Source organism: Leptodactylus fuscus, chromosome 5, assembly GCF_031893055.1.
Source record: "Leptodactylus fuscus isolate aLepFus1 chromosome 5, aLepFus1.hap2, whole genome shotgun sequence".
Taxonomy (NCBI): Eukaryota; Metazoa; Chordata; class Amphibia; order Anura; family Leptodactylidae; genus Leptodactylus; species Leptodactylus fuscus.
In genome coordinates this window covers 214,648,719-214,674,161 of record NC_134269.1, presented here as the reverse complement: position 1 = coordinate 214,674,161, position 25,443 = coordinate 214,648,719, and the positions used below count along the sequence as shown (strand labels likewise).

General features: G+C 45.4%; 2 pseudogenes; both read left to right on the top strand.

Annotated features, from left to right (window-relative positions):
* Positions 1 to 1,163: 1,163 nt before the first annotated feature.
* LOC142204613 (uncharacterized) lies at positions 1,164 to 23,832 on the top strand (annotated as a pseudogene).
* LOC142204126 (E3 ubiquitin-protein ligase TRIM39-like) lies at positions 11,425 to 13,061 on the top strand (annotated as a pseudogene).
* Positions 23,833 to 25,443: the final 1,611 nt, after the last annotated feature.

Sequence of the window (25,443 nt, the reverse complement as noted above, 5' to 3'; positions counted from 1 at the left end):
CCCTCTACTAATGCACTCAAATCCTGTCCACTTCCCAGGGACATTGGGCAAGGGGAAACCTAAACCAGCTATCCCTTTTTCTAATCCAGTAGCGGCTCCGCATAAATTGAAGGGAGGAGGATAAATGGGGAATCCGGCCATCGGCGCCAAAATTTGTCTTATATGCGTTAACTGACCATATCTACAATGTTGCTTTAAGGTCCCAACAGTTACACCCCTGAACAAGAGATTACGTGGCCATCAATAATTTTAATTTTTTGAGAATTCTCAAAAATATGTATCCCACTGAAAGCATAATATGCCAATGGAGTTGATAAATACATGTCCGCCAATAAATGTACGATTATGAGTTACCAAAGCAAGTTCAGGACTTGAAAAGTGTACGATAATTTTGGTCTCTTTTTACACGTGGATAAATGGTCAATCCGTATTCATTTTACAGTACAGATAATGTACAAAGTGATGTCACCGTATAGGGTTAAGGTAAAAGGAAGCAGAGAAGGAAACACGTGCAAGTACTACCAATAAGAATATGGGTGGCAACAGCAACCCTACTTTTGGTTTTGGTGGTACCACCAGTAGTTGCAGAATTGTTGTACATTCTGAGAATGAAAATTAAATTTTTGATTATTTAGCTGGCTCATCTCAGCCACAGGAGGATATTGCATCCAAGAGTGATGTGAGCTTGATTGAGGCTTCTGTGTGGTCCTCCTACATAGCTGTGTCTCCTTCACTGACACAGATCCCTGGTAGTGATGTGGCACCTGCTGAGTAATCTATTTCTCCTAGTCAGGATAGTCTTCCTCTTTTTGATGGTTGAGAGCAGTCAGCATTGCTTCCAAGGAGAAGACCTGATGACTGTTGGTGGTAGAGGGAGTTTTGGCAGGGGGTGTGGTAATATTACTGGTAGTCGTTCTGGTAGGGGAGCTAGGAGGATACCATTGTACAAGTGTAATGCCACTCTAAAATAACACATATCTCTATATTACAGCATTGTACAATGAAGAGAGCAGAGAAATAACCACTTGTTTCTCTATAACCAAAGACAAGACCTCAGATCCCATCCAGCAGATTATAGGGTTAATAGTTCTCACTGCAGGTTGCGTAATGTCATAAGTGCTGGAACACGCCCTGTAAGATACACATTTAGTTTCGTTTCAGCCATGGCATCTGCTGATGTGAGAGACGAGCTGCTCTGCTCCATCTGTCTGACCATTTATACCGATCCTGTAATCCTGAGATGTGGACACAACTTCTGCCGGGTCTGTATTGATCAGGTCCTGAATACACAGGACGAGTCTGGAGTTTATTCCTGTCCTGAATGTAGAGAAGAGTTTCAGGAGCGGCCTGTACTGCAGAGGAACATAACTCTACGTAATGTAGTAGAACGTGTCCGGTCTACTGAGCGCCATCAGGAGGAGATCACCGGGATCTGCTGCACTTACTGTATTCACTCTCCTGTACCTGCTGTAAAGTCCTGTCTGATGTGTGAAGTTTGTCTGTGTGATGGTCACCTAAAAGTTCATATCAAGGCAGGAGAACACGTCCTAACTGAGCCCACCATGTCCCTGGAGAAGAGGAAATGTTCTGTCCATAAGGAACTTCTAAAGTACTATTGTAGTAAGGATGCTGTATGTATCTGTGTGTCGTGTAGTTTGGCTGGAGAACATCAGGGACACCGGGTGGAGATGCTGGATGAGGCCTCTGAGAAGAAGAAGAAGAAACTGAGGAATGTTCTCCAGAAACTGACCACAAAGAGAAAGAAGACTGAGGAAAGAGTCCAGAGTCTGCAGGAGAGCCGGAGAAAAGCTCAAGAAAAAGCATCTGGAGAAGCCAAGAGAGTCACTGCCCTGTTTATAGACATCAGGAGACGACTGGACAACCTGGAGAAGAAGGTCCTGAGTGAGATCTCCAGGCAGGAGGAGCAGCGGTCACTCTCACTGTCTGATGTGATCCAGAAGCTGGAAATAAAGAAGGCCGAGCTGTCCATGAAGATGCGGCACATTGAGGAGCTGTGTAACATGACTGATCCACTGACTGTCTTACAGGATCCAGACACAGGTGACTTGTGTGATCCTGAGGAGGGGGGAGGTGATGAGGACACAGGGGGACATGATAAGACACATGATGTAGATGTGGATGGAATTACAGGGATGTTACATGCAGGTCTCTCTGATATAATGACATATCTACAGACCATCTCACCCCCAAAACCAGAAGAAATGAGGCCACAACCCCCCAGCGCCCGATCTCTGCCCAGTCACACCCAAGATTTACCTGTGTCAGGTACAGAATATGGGGGTGATGGTGTAATAGTCAGGACTGGGGGTGTTGGGGGGAAGGTAACGGCTGCAGGAGAGGGAGGGATCTATGGGCAGGGTCCTGCAGACATATTACTGGATGTAAACACGGCTCATAATAATATCCAAATATCAGACGACCTGAAAACTGCAACCAAGACAGAAATAAGACAGAATCGTCCAAAAACAGCCAAAAGATTCCAGGATTATCCTCAGGTGATAAGTATCAGGAGATTTACCTCAGGGCGACATTACTGGGATGTGGAGATCAGGGAATTATGGCTGTGGAGAGTGGGGATGTGTTATCCCAGTATAGCCAGGAGGGGGCAGCAGTCAGTCATTGGAAGTAATAACAAGTCCTGGGGTTTATGTGGAGGGCAGTGGTGTAATAATCAGTATTCAGTGAGACATGACAGTAAAGAGGTCCGGTTACCTCATCAGATCTCCAGTAATAGATTGAGGATCTGTCTGGATTATGAGGCCGGGCAGTTGTCCTTCTATGAGCTGTGTGACCCCATCAGACACTTACACACCTTCACTGACACCTTCACCGAGCCCCTTCATGCTGCATTATATGTATATAAAGGTTCTATAAAGATATTGGGGCGGGGGCTGTGAGGGTCCATCATAGACACAGAGTGTAATTCACCTCCTCGTACTTACAGATATGACCACATTCACACTTAATGGATTCATGAAATGATGAAGATAATAATGAAAATGGTGATTGGTGACTAATAAATGGTCATTTCTGTAACAATTGTCCTCTAGTAATGAAGGTTTTATTGTAGGAAATTTCTTGTATTATTAGATAAAATATTCCGGGAGGTTTTTGTGGTTTCTCTCCCAGGATTCAGGACGTCTTAGATGGAGAGGTCACAGATCTTATTATTGGTCTCCACCTAGGTTAATTTGCTGTATCGGGGGATGGTAGAAGGTGACATTTGCTGTGTCCTGGGTGGGCTGTACAGGTGGCTGCAGATATAAGGTCACTTTCACACAATGCAGTTGTGGTGCAGTTAAAACTGTATGAAAACCGATCTTGTAGCCCGAGTTAAGGATGTCCGTAGTATGGAGAACCTGACGGCTTCACTTAACCATACTGTCGAAGCGTTTCAAGCTATATGGTCATCTTGGGACGCATACTGTATTTTGAATGGTCTCTGATTTTTTCCCCTTCCCTCCCCCCCCCCCATCCCCTCACTTCCATTCTCGTGTTTCTGTAATATGTATACATTTTCGGTTTAATTGACGGTCTACGCATCGCTATATGTTCATGTTTTTTATGTTTTCAATTCTTGTGTTGTATTTACAAAAAGACCTTTCAATAAAAATTACTAGTAGTGTGAACCACCATCAGGATCGCAGGAGCTGCGGTTTTAACCGCAAGTATCTATGTAGGGCACGAGGATTATCGTCTCCTGATGAGTTTAGCAGTGAATGAAACGCGTTGAGACTATTCACAAGAAAGCGAGGTCTATGTTAGGACGGTAATATCGTCTCCCTCTGTCTCTCTGCATTAGCTCACTATCCTCAGTAGGTTTTGTATGTACTCCTGTAGAATATATGGGCGATATAGGCAGGGTGTTTGTCTATCGGGGCCAGGTTACTATGTCAGCAGGGCCGCCATCAGGAATTTTGGGGCCCCAAACAGCTTAAGTGTCTGGGCCCCCTCCCCCATTTTAAAACTACCTTATTTTGTGACATACCAATTCTGTATTACATTTCCCTTTATTTAGCAGCATTACAAGGCTTAATCAGATTCTATTTGCAGGTACAATCTGCTACGTGTGACTGCGCCTATAGAGAGCCAACACCATCTATAAGAGCCCTCCTAATAAATCCTCAGGGCTTATTCACATTGCGTTTTTGGCCTCCCTTGCCGGGATACGTTGGTAACCAGTCAGAATCAGCTGTCAACTTATCCCTGCACGAAGAACTGGCCATTAAAAAAAAGGGGGCCTGCAGTTCTCCGTGCAGGGATAAGTGGGGAGCTGATTGTGACTAGTTACCAACGTATCCCGGCAAGGGAGGCCAAAAACGCAATGTGAACACTCCTTTAAAGTGAAAGTCCCACCCCCAAACAGGCTGCTATGCTAGTAGTATAGCGGCCTACATCATTATTAATACAAAGCACACATACCTTTGGAGGTATTGTGTGCTTTGTAGTTCTCCAGCTAAAAACTTATATATTATATATTATTGCCCCAGTTCCCTCTCTGCAGTGCCGCACACCCGATGCCCCAACAATCTCCGCCCCCCTGTCCACCTTCTAACATCTTTCCATCGCCCCCTGTACCCATACCTCCCAACTTTTGAAGAACTGAAAGAGAGACAAAATGTGCATTGCGCGCCGCGGCAAATTTAGCCCCACCCACTTTTGTGTTGACTCCGCCCATTCTCATTAAATTTTCATGTGCCCGCACACAGTATAATCCTCCGACAGTCACCTGTAAATTATGTCTCCCCTCTATCTCTCCCCCAGCTTCATATACACCCTTCATCTGCCCCCAGTTTCATGTCCCCCCCTCCATCCCTGCCCCCAGTTTCATGTCCCCCATCTCTGCCCCCAGATTCATGTCCCCCCATCTCTGCCCCCAGATTCATGTCCCCCATCTCTGCCCCCAGATTCATGTCCCCACATCTCTGCCCCCAGATTCATGTCCCCTCCATCTCTGCCCCAGATTCATGTCCCCTCAATCTCTGTCCCCAGATTCATGTCCCCTCCATCTCTGCCCCCAGATTCATGTCTCCACATCTATTCCCCAGATTCATGTCCCCTCCATCTCTGCCCCCAGAATCATGTCTCCACATCTATTCCCCAGATTCATGTCCTCTCCATCTCTGCCCCCAGATTCATGTCTACACATCTCTGCCCCCAGATTCATGTCCCCTCCATCTCTGCCCCCAGATTCATGTCCTCTCCATCTTTGCCCCCAGATTCATGTCCTCTGGATGCAGATCTGAGTTGAATTAGGACATACAATGACTGCTGCGAGCGCCAGGGGGCCAGCACACAGTGGCGGGCCAAAACCGGGCCCCCCCCATTTTTCAATTTGGCCGGGCCCCTGACGCAAGTAGCAGTAATACTGGCCTATTGGCGGCCCTGTGTCAGGAGTGATTTAGATACTAAATAGACATAAGATGAGCTCATGACGGCTATACTTATCACACAGGGAAGTCTCATGCAGTAAATTAACTCCAAGTCTGCACCAGTGAGGGGGGTGAGCCTTGCAGAGCTGTAATTGTATGTAGCAGAAGCCCTATTGTGTAGCTGCTGATTTGGATACAGTGTCCTAAGGGCAGTTGAAGTATTGTACTGCCCTGAATATCTCAAAGGGGTATTCCCATGACACTTGTTCACCAACCTACAGGCTGTTGTGCTCTCTTCACTTCCTGCATTTCTCAGCACATTGGTGGGCGGGGTTTCACTTGCACGGGATTGGTTGTAAATGAATTATCACAGTGTGAAGCTGATGTAGCAGAGCTGGATTTGAGTCAGTTTGCATTACATACAGAGGTAATGGACTCCCTATCTCAGCCCTTATCAGCCAAATTCAATTAAACCGATTGATAAGAGCTCAGAAACCTCTCACCTCCCCTATCTTATGACCCTGCTTCAAACACTGGAGAAGGGGTTAAATCTGTCACATGAATTTATGGCATCTTACAGAAATCACTGACCTAAGAACGGGTTGAGGGGATATCTTCACTCCATAAGGAGAGAACCACCATTAAGGTGTGTGGAGTCTTATTAAGCCATGAGCGCTCCACTGTGCAAAGAAACATGGGAAGAATATGCAAATCTGACTTCCATGATGTAGTTAGGATGTCAGTGCCTCAAGTATGCACACCAATAGAGGGCGCTGACTGAGAATGTGCAAGTCTATCTTCTATGATGTAATTAGGAAGACGGAGTCTCAGTCAAACAAACCTATAGAGGGCGCTCCCTTTAACATCATGCCGACCTTCTCAGAGGCCTTTGTTTGCAATGATGTTGGGATTATTCCAGATACAGTCTTCTCAGCCAAAGACAGCTGTTCCGATGTATTTGCATCTCATCAGCTTGACGTAGAGAGGACTGCATATAACCGATCTTGTTTTTTTCCAAAGTGGTAAAAATCTCATTTGCTTCTATAACTGTAAGACCAAGTGAATTCATATAAGAATAAGGAAAGAAGATGATTATTTTACATATCTTATTGCTTCCAGAATCTATGTATATACGATGTGTATCATCTCCCAATGTATAAACCATATTATGTCACATTGTAAACTCCTGAACTTTATTAATAAACTTCATCATGAAAATCTATTGTTTGTATCCTGTATAATAATCGTCTCCATCCTGCTGTGAGACTACAACTCCCAGCATGCACAATTCTAGTTCTACAACAACCAACGAGGATCAAATTTATAGTCATATCAGAAAGGAAGAAAAGAAACACCAAAGCCAATGCCTGCATTCTCCTAAAGTGCCACAGGAGGGAGACAGAGTACAGTCTACATAAGGGCTGTAGATAGTGATGGCCGCTGATCAGAATATTGGGGGCAGCGAGATGAGATTATGTGAGGACTGGAGTAAATCTACAGCTCAACTCCATTTACCAATACACAGCTCCAGATCCCCGGCATAGACACGTGTACTTGGTAAATTTTGGCCGATATATGTTTTGTCTTTGATTATGAAAAAATAGGACATTTGAAAAAAATGAAGATTTCAATCTTTGACATTACATTCCTTTCATAGAGATAGTCAGACGACCCAAATGACCTCATAAATCTAATTCCCCAGATCTCGGCTTTTGCCGCCATCAGACTTTTATCCCCCTTTCATGTTTTTTGGATATTATAAGACTTTACAACTCAAGCAGTCATTTTCCAGCTTTTCAAGAAATATTTGCTAAAAACAGTTTTCCAGGGACCAGTTCAGTTCTGGTGAGATGTGAAAATGCGTTAAACTACAGCAAGCTCTATCATGAGTCTAATTGGTTGGTCGGGGTATCCGCCTCCTGTGAGGTCAGCACCAGCTACTTCCGGGGTCACAGTTGTGACTTCCTGTGACATCAGCACCAGCTACTTCCGGGGTTGTGGCAGTGGGACTCATTAATCTATAGAGCCCCTCAGGATTTGGGTAAACTCCTACTCTCTATATGCTGGGCCTTCATGTGTCACTGGTCTGCATAGGGATATTAGTCAGTGCTGTCACCTTATATAATAGTGTGTAATGGCTTCCTATTGGCATTACATTATACCACATTAGGTTTATTGTGTTGCTGCCACCTAATGACCAAAATGACACATTGATCTGTCAGCATAAATATTGGTTTATTCCTTGCTCATAATGGTACGTGCCATACGTCTGTCACATGATCCTGCCAGCCAATGGCGCCTGCTGATGCCTCAGAAGGTTCTAGAACCTGCTAGATTTGCCCCCTCCCTCCTGAGGAGAGTGTGCGGTTCCTCAGTAATGAGTTGGGGCCTGTCCTGACAGGACAACATCACCTCATCATGTCTCCTCTCAGACTACTACTCCGAACCTCCAGCTGCCAAGTCTTCTCCAGTAGTCCCGGCTGAGGTGTTTTATAAAGAGGTCATGTCTAAAGGTCAGGCCTAGCCAAATCTACTAACCCCTGACCCTGAGGATGACCTGTGCTGGATTGCTGCTGTGTACAAAAGTCCTTAGTAATTCCTTGTAAGACTTGGGCATTGACTCTCCTGTCACCCAGGCCAGAAGAGCATCTTCTTCTCACAGGTATTTCAGAGTCAGAGGGGTTAGTCCTATGTCCAGGGCCCCTTTGCCTGTTTCAGGCCTTTAATGGTTCCTCCAGCCTGGGCACTATAAAGTCTCCATCCACGTGTGTAGCTACATCTCCACGCTGAGCCAAGGCGTGAAGGCTCTTTCTAGGCAGAACCTTTGTTACTTGGGCTGTGTCTTCCTCAATGGTCATCACCCTTAGCAATCAAGTATATTGTCTGCTCCAAGCAGAAGTTACCATAGGAGAGTGTGACTAGACTATTGCACGTATCTACCACTTTTGTATCACTGATTGGCAACATCTGAAGTGACTTTTCCTCTGCACATCGATTGAGAATTTTGGTCCATGTTTCTTTCTTCATTAACTACAATCGTCTCCAACCTGTGATTCTCCAGCTGCTATAAAACTACAACTCCCAGCATGCAATACGGTAGTTTTGTAATGAACTTAGAATGAGACGTTGGAGATCACTGACAAGTAAAAAAAAAAAGATAAAAGTAATTGAGTGATTGCATTCTACTAAGACGCCTCAAGGCAGAGACAGAGAACAGTCCAACTCTAATCCCGTAGCTACTGTAAAATCCATGATGGAATACAAAGAACACCATCGACTGCCATCTTGTGGTACGTGAACAAACTGCAGATGTATCCAAGCAAGGAGACCTTGCATTCCATATTGGGGCCACTGGGCGATGACAATGTAGGAAACATCTTTTTCTAGAGACACGGCCAAGAAAGAAATAAAAGAAACACCTACTGCCACCTAGTGGCTGCAGAGTAGAAAGGAAAAAAGGTCACTGAAAATTTACTTCACAATTCAAGGTTTTCAATCCCGCCTGGGGCTTAGAGGAAACACACACCACTGTATCTGCCATGGAAACAGATTTTAGGATAGTTTCAATAGAGCCTATGAAATTTCTAGAACAATTTCTCTTTTTTTTTAGTTAGTTACAAACTGGTTGGCTCCCCCTCTAGTCATAACCTAGATGTGATCTCACTTTGGTCTAAACTGGAGAGCGATACCTACGGTGGCCATCTTTGTTCCTGCGTCCTAGAGTAGTCAGTCAAGTTTGGCAAGTCTCACAATTTGAGCACCTTGTAGAAGACAAGCCCTTACGGAATATCACTATTTTTGGCATGTATGCGTACTGCATTCAGACAGTACAACCCGGCTGCACCTACTCTAAGTTTGCAGAAACATCAAATCAATCAGATTATTCCCTATGACACCTTAGTATAGAAAAACCAAAACTGTCCCCGCAGATCTGGGTAGTGTGATGTGAACCCGTGTCACTGACTATCCCCGCTCCACAATCTTGCATGGCTCTGTATAAGCAACTTAGAGAACTTTCCAGTTATCTTATATATGGAACTGTAATTTGGACCTTAGAGTTGTTTCGATTAGTACCTGGATAGACACTTAAGACCCTCCTTTACATGAAAGGTCAGGAATGCCCCAGCCTGTTATACTGCATACTCATACCTCCCAACGTCAACGGACAGAAAGAGGGACATGTACAAAGCGTTCAGCTCCACCACTTTGACTCTGCCCATTCCCATCCATTCTTTGTGCCCCCGCACAGTATAATGCCCCTACAATCACCTTAATGGGATATACCCACACATTATAATGTCCTCCTCCTGGTGACCCCACAATTTAATGTTCCACTCCAGCTACCACCAGAGTTTACTGTCCCCTTCCAGCTGCCCCCAGTATAATGTTCCCCTTTAATCTGCCCCCAGTATCATGTCCTCTTTCATCTGACCCCACAGTATAATATCCCCTCTCCACCTGCTCCCACAGTTGAAACTCCCATTTCTGGTAACAGGTATACAAAAAAAAACAACTAATACTCACCTAACCATGTTCCCTGCTGATGTTCTCTTCAGTCTCTACTCACGGAGTCTTCAAGGAGCTGCCAGTGCGATGTGAGTGATGTCATCACATCGCACCTGCAGTCCCAGAGTAGAGTTGGGGCTGACTGGTAAAGCAGGGGGTGGGCATCTCCTGCTTTACTATTCTAGTATTCAAATCATCTGCATCTGGAAGAAGATGCAGATGAGTTGAATCTGGGACATATATCCCAGTGGCTGGGACAGGATCCGGAATCTGGGACTGTCCTGCTGAATGCGGGAGGATTGGGAGGTATGAATACTGTTCACGTCTCATTTCTGGAGCAGTCTTTGTCACATTGGGAAAGACAGGAGAGACTCGTTCTAGGTGTGCCAAAGCTATAACTGTTTTATTAAAGAGTTTGTATATGACCCAGGAGTAATGGTTACTCTGATGTATCCACAGGATAGATTATTGGTATCAGATTGGTGGGGGACTGATACGACCACTGATCAGGTGATTAGGCTACCAAAAGTCGTATGCAAGGTACTGAATGGAATCAGAGCTGTAGTTTCCCCAGGCCTTCACTATGGAGCCATATATTGTATACAGATTCAGGCTCTGTACACTGTAGCTGTGGTGCAAGTTCTGCTCCCATTCACTTGAATTGAAGCAGAGATGCTTATAGCTGTATCTCAAGTATACAACTTCTGGCAGCCAAGTCAGCATATCAGCATGGGGTTCTGGTGCCGGACCCCACCAATCTAATACTGATGAGCACGTGTTCATTCACCACCATCCTTAAGTAGGAAAACTAGTCATTGGATGACCAAGCACCAGCACTCCAGAGGGAGCCAAAGAGTGGCATTGGTGTAAAGTTGTATAGAATGGCTGTTGGTTTTGTATGATTGCAGATTCTGTTGTCCGTTGCACTTTAGCCCCACATTTTTTATCTTCGCAAGTGGTTAAATAATGGGGACTGAGTATAAACATGGAGAAACCAACTTGCTTCCTTATAACCAAAGACAAGACCTCAGTTCCCATCTAGCAGATTATAGAGTTAATAGTCAGCTCTCAGCCAAAGGTTATATGGTCTGGAAGGGGGGTAAAGGATCTGGTATGGAAGTGGTTAAGTGACAAAGACAAGACCTTTGTTCCCATCTAGCAGATTGTAGAGTTAATAGTCAATTCTCAAAGCAGGTTGTGTAATGTCATATGTGCTGGAACACGCACTGTAAGATACACCTTAGTTTCGTTTCTTGTAAATCCTGAAGCCATAGCGTTTGCTGATGTGAGAGACGAGCTGCTCTGTTCCATCTGTCTGACCATTTATACCGATCCTGTAACCCTGAGATGTGGACACAACTTCTGCCAGGACTGTATTGATCAGGTCCTGAATACACAGGACAAGTCTGGAGTTTATTCCTGTCCTGAATGTAGAGAAGAGTTTACGGAGCGGCCTGTACTGCAGAGGAACATAACTCTACGTAATGTAGTAGAACGTGTCCGGACTACTGAGCGCCATCAGGAGGAGATCACCGGGATCTGCTGCACTTACTGTATTCACTCTCCTGTACCTGCTGTGAAGTCCTGTGTACTCTGTGAAGCTTCTCTGTGTGATAACCATGTGAGAGTCCACAGCAAGTCACCAGAACACGTCCTAACTGATCCCAGCACCAACCTGGAGAAGAGGAAATGTTCTGTCCATAAGAAGGTCCTGGAATATTACTGTACTGAGGACGCTGCTTGTATCTGTGTGTCTTGTAGTTTGGCTGGAGAACATTGAGGACACCGGGTGGAGATACTGGATGAGGCCTCTGAGAAGAAGAAGACACTGAGAAATGTTCTCCAGAAACTGATCACAAAGAGAAGAGACTGAGGAAAGAGTCCGGAGTCTGGAGGAGAGCAGGAGAAAAGCTCAAGAGAAAGAATCTGGAGAAGCCGAGAGAGTCACTGCCCTGTTTATAGCCATCAGGAGACGACTGGACAACCTGGAGAAGAAGGTCCTGAGTGAGATCTCCAGGCAGGAGGAGCAGCGGTCATTGTCACTGTCTGATGTGATCCAGAAGCTGGAAATAAAGAAGGCCGAGCTGTCCATGAAGATGCGGCACATTGAGGAGCTGTGTAACATGACTGATCCACTGACTGTCTTACAGGAACCAGACACAGGTGACTTGTGTGATCCTGAGGAGGGGGGAGGTGATGAGGACACAGGGGGACATGATAAGACACATGATGTAGATGTGGGTGGAATTACAGGGATGTTACATGCAGGTCTCTCTGATTTAATGGAAAATCTACAGACCATCTCACCTGCAAAACCAGAAGAAATGGGGCCACAACCCCCCAGCGCCCGATCTCTGCCCAGTCACACCAAGATTTACCTGTGTCAGGTACAGAATATGGGGGTGATGGTGTAATTGTCAGGACTGGGGGTGCTGGGGGGAAGGTAACGGCTGCACGAGAGGGAGTGATCTATGGGCAGGGTCCTGCAGACATATTACTGGATGTAAACACGGCTTGTAATAATATCCAAATATCAGACGACCTTAAAACTGCATCCTGGACAGAAATAAGACAGAATCGTCCAAAAACAGCCAAAAGATTCCAGGATTATCCTCAGGTGATAAGTATCAGGGGATTTACCTCAGGGCGACATTACTGGGATGTGGAGATCAGGGAATCAGGAGTGTGGAAGGTGGGGATGTGTTATCCCAGTATAGACAGGAGGGGGCAGCAGTCAGTCATTGGAGATAAAAACAAGTCCTGGAGTTTATGTGGGGGGTGGTGTAATAATCTGTATACAGTGAGACATGACAGGAAAGAGATCCTGTTACGTCACCAGATCTCCAGTGATAGATTCAGGATCTGTCTGGATTATGAGGCCGGGCAGTTGTCCTTCTATGAGCTGTGTGACCCCATCAGACACTTACACACCGTCACTGACACCTTCACCAAGCCCCTTCATGCTGTATTATATGTATGGAAAGATTCTATAAAGATATTGGGGGCGGGGGCTGTGAGGGTCCATCATAGACACAGAGTGTAATTCTCCTCCTCGTACTTACAGATATGACTGTAATGTCCCGGTGCTGCTCATCCAATTCCCTTTAATAGTCCTTGCAGACCGAGATGGTATGGACATTTGCATATAAGGTAAAGCGTTTCCCCCCCCTTCATTCCTTCTATTTTTCCAGAGCCAGCACACAGGGGGTCTATTAATGCGCCATCTTGTGGATGTGTTTGTGAACTACACCTGCCTATACTTTGCCATTGTAATTTGAGTTGTCAGTGTGAAGGTGTGTCCAGTACAATCAGGTGACCTTCAGGACTGGGCTGGAGTAGGAGGGGTTACAGCCCCCTCTAGGGGGGTTGGGAACCTTGTGCTTTGGTCTTTTGTGTACAGACAGCTGCAGACACAGCACATGTAGAACTGAAAATGGCAGCCAACTCTCAGGGCACTGCAAACAGAGATGGCTTTTCCTCTGTTCTCAAGATTCTCCTCAGAGAGTGTTTTCCTCTGGAGCTCCAGGCCTAGAAAGCACTAAAGTTGACGGATCTGCTTATCCATACATCTGGGACGTCTACACGTATTTCTCTATTCAAGTAAGTCTTTGGGACAAATCTATATTTAAGAAGCCCATAGCTAGTCTGGCAGAAATCGAGGGTCTCCCGCTGCTGGCACTACTAGTCGCTACCCTACATACGTGTACCCAGTTGTTGAGGACTAACCCCGTGGATACAGGCCATCTTTACCAGTATAAACAAGTTTAACTACTAATTAAACTATCCAACGCATTCCTGCTCCAAGCTCCATCACCTGCTTAATTCACCTGCTTAATTGGACACTACCTACAAAGATCGCTGTATTGTATGTGAAGAATTACTCTATATGTACATTTGTATTACTTTGTCCTGCTAGTAAAACAGCAATGACTACCCCCGAAGCCTGGTTGTCTGTTGTCATTGTCGGATATCGGAGTGGGGGTGGGTAGTCGGGGACATCAAAAAGGAGATTTTGTGCACATTTGGGACCCAGGGACCCCCTGAAAGCCAGCCACATCTGATATATTACCCGTCATACCAGCCCTGGCCCTCCTGAGTGTTGCATCATCCTCCTTTTTGTGGCGTCACGAACAGGATTGTGCCTCTGTGTCTGCCTAAAGACTGTATGTTATTTCTGTAGGACTACTGCTCCCAGCATAACCTAAATCACCAGTGCTCTCTACAAAGTGGGGGTAGAAGCCTTATTGAGACTGTGTTGTTGTATCCCATGCTGTGTGACTGTATATTCCACCACTTTGGATTACCTAACTACTGGAGCAATTCAGCAGGAGTAAACTCCGCCCACAAAACTTCCCCTAAGTGCCAAAACTGGGTGTCGCCATCTTTGCTAAAACACTGAATCCAAATCCATCCCAGCTGTTACAGGACTCCAGCTTCCCTGCCCCCAATACTCTTGCAGAGACTCCTTATCTCTTCAGGGATCAAAGTGATCTTCATCCTGCCTGCCTCTCCTGCTCATCACTGCTGCAAGTTGAACCTCAACTGCCATTGTCCACTGTCATCTGCCATTCCTGGGATACAGATAAGTGCATTTTATAAAGTGACTTTGTATTTGCTGACATTTGCATTTCTTAAAAAAGACAGAAGCCTTATTATTCTACTTAAAGAGACAGTATCCTAATTTTTGCAAAAATGTCTACATCGCCTGAGGATACAGCTACCATCTCTGCTCCAACTCCTGGTAGACCGACCGGCTTGCCTTTCTTTATAGGACCCTCCAGTCTTCCAAGTTACAGAGGGGATCCTCATACCCTTGCTGGGTTTCAAGAAAAGATATTGCGTACTCTTGAACTTGTATCACTTTCTCCCACACAGCAGGTACAGCTTCTCTTAGGACAACTTGAAGGTCCAGCTGCTGAGGAAGTTCGTTCCTGGCCACCGACAGAAAAGATTACCGTTGACCAGATCCTCACTTGTCTGAGAAAAGAATTTGAAGTCCAATCATCAACTGAGTTTCGTCTTAAATTCTATGACAGACGTCAGAGACCAGGTGAGACCCTCAGAGACTATGCACTTGCACTCCAGTCAGCATATAGGGCTCTGCGCCAAGTTGACAAGATTGATCCTACTGCTGCAGAACGCATTATTACAGACAGGTTCATAGAAGGTGTGGACTCACAACTAATACAGAGTCAACTCCGCATGCTAGCAGCCCAAAATCCAAACATGTCTTTTCTAGCCTTTAAGACTTTGGCCCTACAAATAGTGGGAACTGATTCACCTTGTGCTAATTATTACTCTGCCACATATTCCCCAGACCTGGCTGGTGGAATCTCCGCTGCATCTCCATTACCTCCTATTGCGCCCATGCAGGCCACTCAGACTGTACAGGCTCCTACTCCTGTCACTATACCCTCTACTACCGATGTCCTTGCTCAGGTAGTGGACTCTCTTTGCCAAGCCCTAAAGGAATTAAAAGGCCAGTCTGCCTCATGTGAGTCCTCTTTATCTAGAACATTGCCTGCAGAGCCTCACTCTAGCCGCCCAAGTCCTGATAGGCTTCCTCCTGACAGGTCTTCACGACGTGAACGTCCTTATTGTACTTACTGTGAGCGTGTTGGGCATTACAAATTCCAGTGCTTTAAGTTAAACGGGACACCACCGAGGCCAAGGGCCGCCCCTCGGGAGGTGAATCCAAAGGCCCGGAGGGACAATCGCCATGGACATCCAGATTTGTCTCAAAATGCCCGTGCATAACTATTTGGATTGATGGTGTACCAGTAGAAGCTTTAGTGGACACTGGGTCACAAGTAACAACTATTGAGCAACGAGCCTTTGAGAAATATTGGGACTCTGACATACTAAATTCTGTGGGCAAAGCCAAGTTACGCTTGATTGCAAGTAATGGTCAGCCTATATCCCAACTAGGTTACTGGGAACCTACCATTCGTATTGGTGATCGTAAATTACCACGACAAGGTGTAATTGTTATAGAGTCTCAGGGAATGACTACACCAGTGGTATTAGGCATGAATGTTATGCGTCATGTATTCACTGAATTGCTAGATGCTTTGCATGCTTCTCTCCCTACTGCTACTCTTTCTTACAGGCAAGCTGTACAATGTACCATCAAAGTGCTCTGTGCCCAGCAGAAGTTTGCTAACCGTAATGGTGAAATCTGTCGTGTCCGTATCCAGGATGCCAGACCCGTCACTCTGACTCCTAACAGTGAGACTCTCATCTGGTGCTGAGTTCGTCCAGGCATTAACAACGAAGATTGCGAAGCTCTTCTTGACCCTATTCAGATTGAAGGACAGCCACTGGTGAAAGCCACCAGAAGCATCGTCACCGTCTCCAGCGGTAAGGTACCAGTACGGCTAGTCAACCTAAGTGATGCACCTATTGAATTGCACAAGTTTAAGTCCGTTGCTCAACTGTATCAACTCGATTCAGAAGACATCCTAGATGATGAAGCACTTGCTTATCAAAAGTCAATTCATGTCCCTGCCGGAGGTACTCACAAACCTACTACCTTCTGGTGGAATGAACTCAACATTGGGGATGCGAATACCCCTATTGAACACATCAAGGGTGTCATGAAAGTTGAGAAACGGCACAGCCAAGCTTTCAGCAAGCATCCACTTGATTTTGGGAAAACCTCTTTGATCCAGCATAAAATCAACACAGGTGATCATCCTCCTATCAAGGAAAGATACCGTCCAATACCTCCTGCTAACTACCAGCAAGTAAAGAAGCTGATAAAGGAGATAAAAGACACCAAAGTCATCCAAGAAAGTCAAAGTCCTTGGGCAGCACCTATTGTTTTGGTAAGGAAGAAGGATGGTAACATCAGATTCTGTGTTGACTACAGAAAATTGAACAACATCACACATAAAGATGCCTATCCTCTTCCACGGATTGAAGAATCCCTCACTGCTCTTGGTTCAGCTGCATACTTCTCAACTCTCGACCTAACCAGTGGCTACTGGCAGGTACCCATGGCTCCTGAGGATAGAGAAAAAACAGCTTTTACCACCCCGATGGGACTTTATGAGTTTAATAGCATGCCTTTTGGGTTGTGCAATGCTCCAGCAACATTCCAGCGACTCATGGAGAGATGTCTTGGCCACCTCAACTTCCAGAGTGTTTTGCTGTATCTTGATGATGTTGTTGTGTATTCTCGCACTTATGAAGACCATCTGAACAACCTAGCAGAAGTGTTCCAGGTTCTTATTGAACACGGCCTGAAGATAAAACCTTCAAAATGCCACCTGCTAAAACCAAAGGTCAATTACTTAGGCCATGTAGTCAGTGCTGAAGGTATCCAGCCTGATCCTGACAAGATCTCTGCTGTCAAAGACTGGGAAACTCCAAGAACAGTAACAGAAGTCAGAAGTTTTCTAGGATTCGCGGGCTACTACCACCGCTTTATACCTCACTTTGCACAGGTAGCGGAACCACTGACAGAATTGCTACGTGGTTGTCCTAAAGAAAACTCAAACAGAAGACTCCTAATTGATTGGTCTGAAAGACAAGAAACTGCATTCCAGACTTTGAAAGCCTTATTGACTTCTCCTCCAATTCTGGCTTAGGGCTCGTTCACATCTGCGTTGTGAACTCCGTACTTGAGGTTTCCGTTTCCTGCCTAAAACAGAGGCAGGAGATGAAAACCTGCAGGAGTCTGTCTCACCCATTCATTTGAATGGGTGAGAAAGCTGTCCGGTCGTGAGCGGCGGTGAGCGTTTTGCGCTCTCCGCCGCGAAACCGGGAGTCGGACATGCAGTACTCTGTGTCCGGATTTAAAAATCCGGTTTCGCGTCGGAGAGCCTAAAACGCTCACCACCGCTCACGGCTGGACCCGGTCTATGGTTTCCGTCTTCTGGCATGCAGAAGACAGAAACCATAGAGCGGAGACCCTGAACGCAGGTGTGAACCTAGCGTTATCCTGACTACAGCCATCCTTTCCGTCTCTATACAGATGCCAGCTATCAAGGCCTAGGAGCTGTACTGTCACAAGTCCAGAACAACAAAGAGAGAGTCATCGCTTATGCCAGCCAAAGCTTGAGAGGTGCTGAGAACGATCACAATTACAGTTCGTTCAAGTTAGAGCTGCTTGCTGTTGTGTGGGCCGTCACAGAGAAATCCAAAGACTACCTTGCGGCTACACCATTTACCGTTTACACAGACAACAATCCTCTAGCTCACCTAAACACAGCCCGGCTAGGTGCTCTCGAACAGAGATGGACTTCCAGATTGGCAAACTATTGTTTCGACCTCAAATACCGCAGTGGTAAGACCAACATAAACGCTGATGTGTTATCCCGTTTGCCTATAGGAGAAGAACCTCCTGAAGAAGACATGTGGGAAGATGTTGAGATGCCTCCCTTCTATCAAAAGTTTGCTACGCAGAACGTCATTGCTGCTACACAGACTGAAGAAGGTCCTCAAGAGAAATCTGACCCACTTCAAGAACTATCTAGATGGCAAACCCTCCAGAAAGAATCTCGTGTCATAGGTGAAATCTATGATTACCTAACCACTGGAAGAATACCTGTCAGACTCAGAAGACAGTATACAGATACTGAGCTCAAACGCCTATGGAGGCAGCGCAAAAGACTTTTCATCCAGAAAGGCTTGATTCTGCGCAACACCTTAGATCCTGTTTCAGGTGAGAAATTGCACCAAATTCTCATTCCTAGGCGGGATGCCAAGATTGTTCTTAATGCCTACCACGATCAATCTGGACACTTTGGAGTGCATAAAACTGAAGCCACCATACACCAACGCTTCTATTTGATTGGAGTGCGTGCCGACATTGAGAGTTGGTGTAGTGAATGTCCAGCCTGCAACCTTACTAAGACTGGTAAGAAGGATGCTAGAGCACCACTACATCCCATCCATACTCAGAGACCAAACGAGCTAGTTGCTCTTGACCATGTGAAGTTAGCACCAACTTGTTCAGGCTACACATATGCCCTTACCATGGTGGACCACTACTCCAAGTGGGTTGTCGTTGTGCCAGTTAAAAAAGACTTCACCGCACATACCACAGCCATCACATTCTACCGCGAATATGTGAGACACTACGGGTGTCCTGAAGCAGTCCTAACTGACAGAGGACCTGCATTCGAGTCACAGCTTTTCCAAGAACTATGCCAGTTCCATGAATGCAAAAAGCTGAGAACAACTGCCTACCATCCCCAAGGGAATGGACTTTGTAAGAAGGTTAATCAGATCTTCATCAACATGCTGAGAACAGCATCTGTCACCAAACAAGCAGAATGGCCTCAACTACTTGATGAATTAGTGGAGATCTACAGTACAATAACACTACCCACTGTTCCACAGGCTATTCACCATACTTCTTAATGTTTGGAAGACAAGGTCAACTTCCAAAAGATCGTGCTTTGTGAATTCAGATACCAGATGTGATCAACCCTCTGCCAAAGACTGATTGGGTTCTAGAACATCAGCGCCGAATGCAAGAAGCGCAAGAGATAGTCGACTGTCGCATGAAGGAAGCTCACAGACGACAAGAAGAGAACTACAACCAAAGAGCTAATGCTACACCTTTACACATTGGTGACAAAGTATGGTTAAAGAAGTACCACCGAACTGGAAAACTTGATTCTCTTTGGGAAACAGAGCCATACATGATTACAGCAATTCCCTATCTAGAGTCTGATGTTTATGAAGTAAAGAAACCAGGCATGGCTCCTCAAACAGTGCATCGGAACCGTATCAAATTGTGCACCAGAGAGGACTCACTGAGGATGTCAGCACCACCACAAGCTACAACTGTCTACCAACCAGTTCCTGTGATGGCAACTCCTCCAAGACAGCCTTCTGTAGATGAATCGATCTTCAGATCTCAATTTCTTATCCCTGGCTGTTACCAATTTGTTCCTGTTCCTATTTCTATCCCGACTCATGTTCCGGTTCCAGTTGTTGCCCCTGAACCAACACAAGATGGAATTCCGGACTCCAGTGTTGCTGCTCCAATTGCTGCTTCTGAACCGGCACAAGATGGAGTTCCAGTTTCCAGTGTTCCTGCGCAAGTAGAAGACCAAGTGCTGAGGCAATCAGAGCGAAGCACCAAGGGAATTCTGCCAGCTCGCTATAGAGACTGAGAAACCATATCCTTTCATGTATATATACTTTACCTCTTTCATATACCTATGTTCTTATTAATTAGTTAGTTAGTAACCATTTAAGCCTCCCTACCTGGGTGATCCCAAGGATTTTGTTATGTTCTTGTTTTGCATTATATATTTCTCTACGTATGGACTACTGAGGACTGTATTTTGCCACATAGTGCCTACCCTGAGCCTTTCCATGGACAATGCCCTATTGCTGAAAGAGACTCTACCCACCTATTGGCATTATGTTTCTACTGTTTACTATGTTTTGGTTTTGCATATATTCACGGGGTATTGTTCTTTTACATAAGTCATGTCACATTGTTGTTTGCCATTATTCTGTTTATTGTTTCTCAGGTATCCAACCCTACTACCTATGTGCGTTCCATCTCCCTAGGTTCCTCCGCACTAGTTAGTCGCCGAGGACGGCTCTTTTCTTAGTGGGGGTGTATGTAATGTCCCGGTACTGCTCGTCCCATTACCTTTAATAGTCCTTGCAGACCGAGATGGTATGGACATTTGCATATAAGGTAAAGAGTTTCTGCCCCCTTCATTCTATTTTACCAGAGCCAGCACACAGGGGGTCTATTAATGCGCCATCTTGTGGATGTTTTTGTGAACTACACCTGCCTATACTTGCCATTGTAATTTGAGTTGTCAGTGTAAAGGAATGTCCAGTATGATCAGGTGACCTTCAGGACCAATCAAGCTTCCTTGACTGGCCTGGAGGAGGAGGAGTTATAGCCCCCTCTAGGGGGGTTGGGGACCTTTTGTCTTGGGTCTTTGTGTGGAGCCATCGAACGCATGGAAAGCTGAAAATGGCAGCCAACTCTCAGAGCACTGCAAGCAGAGATGTCTTTTCCTCTGTACTCAAGATTCTCCTCAGAGAGTGTTTTCCTCTAACGCTCCAAGCCTACAAGCACTAAAGTTGACTGACCTGCTTATCCATACATCTGGGACCTCACACGTATATCTATTCAAGTAAGTCTTTGGGACAAATCTATATTTAAGAAGCCCATAGCTAGTCTGGCAGAATTCGAGGGTCTCCTGCTGCTGGCACATTCTAGTTCCTCTCCTACACACGTGTTCCCAGTTTGTTGCGGACTAACCCCTTGGATACAGGCCATCTTTACAAGTATATACAAGTTTAACTACCCAAGCAACTACTAGTTAAACTATCCAAAGCATTCCTGCTCCAAGCTCCATCACCTGCTAACTGGACACTACCTACAAAGATCGCTGTATTGTATGTGAAGAATTACTCCATATGTACATTTGTATTACTTTGTCCTGCTAGTAAAAGAGCAACGACTACCCCCGAGACCTGGTTGTCTGTTGTCATTGTCAGATATCCCGTGGGGGTGGGTAGTCGGGGACATCAAAAAGGAGATTTTGTGCACATTTGGGACCCAGGGACCCCCTGAAATCCGTCCACATCTGATATATTACCCGTGATACCAGCTCTGGCCCTCCTGAGTGTTACACTTACACTCTAATTGGGACCAAGTATAAATATGGAGAAACCAACTCGCATCCCTATAATCAAAGACAAGACCTCTGTTCCCATCTAGCAGATTATAGGGTTAATAATCAGCTCTCACTGCAGGTTGTGTAATGTCATGTGTGCTGGAACACGCCCTGTAAGATACTTTCAGTTTCATTTCTTGTAAATCCTGAAGCCATGGCGTCTGCTGATGTGAGAGATAAGCTGCTCTGCTCCATCTGTCTGACCATTTATACTGATCCTGTAATCCTGAGATGTGGACACAACTTCTGCCAGGTCTGTATTGATCAGTTCCTGAATACACAGGACGAGTCTGGAGTTTATTCCTGTCCTGAATGTAGAGAAGAGTTTCCGGAGCGGCCTGTACTGCAGAGGAACATAACTCTACGTAATGTAGTAGAATGTATCCTGTCTACTGAGCCCCATCATGAGGAGATCACCGGGATCTGCTGCACTTACTGTATTCATTCTCCTGTACCTGCTGTGAAGTCCTGTCTACTCTGTGAAGCTTCTCTGTGTGATAACCATCTGAGAGTCCACAGCAAGTCACCAGAACACGTCCTAACTGATCCCAGTACCAACCTGGAGAAGAGGAAATGTTCTGTCCATAAGAAGGTCCTGGAATATTACTGTACAGAGGACGCTGCTTGTATCTGTGTGTCCTGTAGTTTGGCCGGAGAACATCGGGGACACCGGGTGGAGATGCTGGATGAGGCCTCTGAGAAGAAGAAGAAGAAACTGAGAAATGTTCTCCAGAAACTGATGACAAAGAGAGAGAAGACTGAGGAAAGAGTCCAGAGTCTGGAGGAGAGCAGGAGAAAAACTGAAGAAAAAGCATCTGGAGAAACCGAGAGAGTCACTGCCCTGTTTATAGACATCAGGAGACGTCTGGACAACCTGGAGAAGAAGATCCTGAGTGAGATCTCCAGGCAGGAGGAGCAGCGGTCATTGTCACTGTCTGATGTGATCCAGAAGCTGGAGATAAAGAAGGCCGAGCTGTCCATGAAGATGCGGCACATTGAGGAGCTGTGTAACATGACTGATCCACTGACTGTCTTACAGGATCCAGACACAGGTGACTTGTGTGATCCTGAGGAGGGGGGAGGTGATGAGGACACAGGGGGACATGATAAGACACATGATGTAGATGTGGATGGAATTACAGGGATGTTACATGCAGGTCTCTCTGATATAATGACATATCTACAGACCATCTCACCCGCAAAACCAGAAGAAATGAGGCCACAACCCCCCAGTGCCCGATCTCTGCCCAGTCACACCCAAGATTTACCTGTGTCAGGTACAGAATATGGGGGTGATGGTGTAATAGTCAGGACTGGGGGTGTTGGGGGGGAGGTAACGGCTGCAGGAGAGGGAGGGATCTATGGGCAGGGTCCTGCAGACATATTACTGGATGTAAATACAGCTGGTTATAATATCCAAATATCAGACGACCGAAAAACTGCAACCTGAACAGAAATAAGACAGAAACATCCAGAAACAGCCGAGAGATTCCAGGATTGTCCTCAGGTGATAAGTATCAGGAGATTTACCTCAGGGCGACATTACTGGGATGTGGAGATCAGGGAATCATTGGAGTGGATGGTGGGGATGTGTTATCCCAGTATAGACAGGAGGGGGCTGCAGTCAGTCATTGGATGTAATAACACGTCCTGGTGTTTATATATAGGGCAGTGGTGTAATAATCAGTATTCAATGATACATAACAGTAAAGCGATCCGGTTACCTCACCAGATCTCCAGTAATAGATTGAGGATCTGTCTGGATTATGAGGCCGGGCAGTTGTCCTTCTATGAGCTGTGTGACCCCATCAGACACTTACACACCTTCACTGACACTTTCACCGAGCCCCTTCATGCTGTATTATGTCTATGGGGAGGTTCTATAAAGATATTGGGGCGGGGGCTGTGAGGGTCCATCATAGACACAGAGTGTAATTCACCTCCTCGTACTTACAGATATGACCACATTCACACTTAATGGATTCATGAAATGATGAAGATAATAATGAAAATGGTGATTTGTGACTAATAAATGGTCATTTCTGTAACAATTGTCATCTAGTAATGAAGGTTTTATTGAAGGAAATTTCTTGTATTATTAGATAAAATATTCCGGGAGGTTTTTGTGGTTTCTCTCCCAGGATTCAGGACGTCTTAGATGGAGAGGTCACAGATCTTATTATTGGTTTCCATTGAGGTGTCACAAGGTTAATTTGCTGTATCGGGGGACGGTAGAAGGTGACATTTGCTGTGTCCTCGGTGGGCTGTATAGGGGGCTGCAGGTATAAGGCCGCTTTCACACAGTGCAGTTGTATAAAAACTGCACCGCAAAAACTAGGCGACGTTTTGATTTGGATTTGATAGATGTCTCCTGTAAATCCATAATCTGTGCAAAAATCTGCATCAAAACTGTTATTTTTTTACTTTGGAAAAAAATTATTTAGCAGTGGGGCCCTAAGCCTGAAAACGTTGGTAAACACTGGGCTAGAGGCACCTTCCCGTCTGCTATTGGCACCTGTTTTATTGCGCTACACACGTAATACTGGCTAATATACTATACTGGCAAACTATATTTCATTTTACTGCAGACCTGGTCGGGACGGACTGGAGGCCTGCATCTTGCAACCAGTGGCAGAGCCACACTAAGGATCATTTCCTGTTGTCATTTAACAGAGTCTGAGGAAGGTCCATCGGACCGAAAACGTTCACTCATGCTTTACTTAATAAAATGGTGATTGGTTAACGCATACCAAGTGTGAAGTTCATCTATATCTACTTCCAGACTGCAGTTTATGCCACATGTATGACACTGGTGTACCCGGGATAACGTACGTAATGTGAAATGTGGGTATAAACTGATACTAGGGCACAGAAGGGAAGAAGGGTTATTTGGTTTTTGGAGCACAGACTTAGACGGTTTGTTTTCTGGATGCCATGTCACATTTGCAGAGACCCTAAAATTGCCCCTACAAAATGGGCTCACTTATTGGGGAATTCCAGTTTACTGGCACCTCCAGGGCTCTGAAAAACAACGTGGCGCCCAGAAAGTCCCTCTAAATCTGTACCCCAAAAGCTAAAAAGCGCAGTACTCCTTCCCTTCTGAGCCCTGCTGTGTGCCCAAGTAGCAGTTTACACCCACATATATAATTTTTTGACCCCCCAGGATAGCCTACTTAATAGTTTTAGGAGTGCAGGTCTCTGACAACACAAAGTGGGTGCAACATATTGGGCATCGAAATGGCATATTTCTTTAAAAATTTCAATTTTCTATTTTTGGGAAGCATTTTTAGTCTCAAAATCATAATACTCCTTGATACATTCCTTGACGGGTGTAGTTTCTAAAATGGGGTCACCTTTGAGGGGTTTCCATTGTATTGATACTTTAGGGCCTCAGCAAATGCGACATGGCACCTGAAAACTATTCCAGCAAAATCTGCCTACCAAAAGCCAAATAGCGCTCTTTCCATTCTGAGCCCCACCATGTCCCCATACAGCAGATTATGGCCACATATGGGATATTACCATGTTCAGGAGAAATTGTGTAACAAACTGTGTGGGGGTGGGGGGGGCTTTTAATTCTTTAACTACTTGAAAAAAATTAAAATATGGCGCTAAATGGACAATTTATTGGAAAAAAAGTCCTCTTTCATTTTTACGTCCCAATGTTAATAAAATCTGTGAAACAGCTGTGAGGTCAAAATGCTCACTCTACCCCTAGATAAATTCTATGAGGGGTGCAGTTTCCAAAATGGGGTCACTTTTAGCCAGTTTCCACTGTATTGGTACTCTAGGGGCTCTGCAAATGCGATATGGCACCTGAAAAATATCCCAGCAAAATCTGCCCTTCAAAAGCCAAATGGCGCTCTTTCTATTCTGAG